The 979-nt window shown below is 46.4% G+C and overlaps 1 pseudogene; it reads left to right on the forward strand.

Moving 5' to 3' along the window:
- Window positions 1-275: 275 nt before the first annotated feature.
- LOC116914822 lies at window positions 276-776 on the forward strand (annotated as a pseudogene).
- Window positions 777-979: the final 203 nt, after the last annotated feature.

The following is a 979-nucleotide window of genomic DNA, read 5'->3' on the forward strand; positions in this document are numbered from 1 at the left end:
TCAGAAGCAAATAAAAGCTCTTACTATTTTTCATTTTACTTTGCAGTGCTGCTGATGTTGTGCATGCCATCAAGGGCTCTCCCACTGAGCCGCAAGTACAGATGTAAAAGAGAAGGAACAAAACAAAAATGATGGGGGGGGGTATGCTGTGTTTAGAACTCACTGATGAGTTTTTAAACATATTTGTAAAAAAAAATGTGTAAGATAGAAACAGCTTCTGAAACTATATACCATGGCCTGATCTATTCAATTCTTAAATACGAGAAAGAAAGTCACCGCCAGAGTTAAGGATGGGGCATCTGAAGGCGAGCATGGCCAACAGTGAGCATAGCTTCATTGCCATCAAGCCTGATGGGCTCCAGTGGGGGCTTGTGGGAGAGAGATCATCAAGCGATTTGAACAGAAGGGATTCCGCCATGTTGGTTTGAAATTTATGCAAACTTCAGAGGATCTTCTCAAGGAGCAAGTACTACATTGACCTAAAGGACTGTCCCTTCTTTACTGGCCTTGTGGAGTACATGCACTCAGGACCGGTCATTGCTATTGTCTGGGAGTGACTGAATGTTGTGAAGACAGGCCGGGTGATGCTCAGAGAGACCAACCCCACAGGCTCTAAGCCTGGGACCGTATGAGGAGACTTTGGCATCCAAGTTGGCAGGAACATCATTCATGGCGGCAGTTCTCTGGAGAGCACAGGGAAGGAGATCAGTTCGTGGTTTCAGCCTGAGGAGCTGGTGGACTACAAGAGCTGTGCGTAGGACTGGATTTATGAGTGACAGGAGGGTCCCTGCTTCTCTGCCTACTGACCCTTATTCTCACTGGCAGGGGACCAGCAACTCTAGATATTTCTGGAACTTCTTTGAACTGGAAGGAACCTCTGGGAGCTGTGACTCCCTGTGCATTGTTCAGTGCCCCTGGTAGATTAAAATGTTCCATCTGTTGAAAAATAAAGATAGAGGATACTCTCCTTCATCGTGGG

This window comes from Rattus rattus, chromosome 13 (genome assembly GCF_011064425.1).
Source record: "Rattus rattus isolate New Zealand chromosome 13, Rrattus_CSIRO_v1, whole genome shotgun sequence".
Classification (NCBI taxonomy): Eukaryota; Metazoa; Chordata; class Mammalia; order Rodentia; family Muridae; genus Rattus; species Rattus rattus.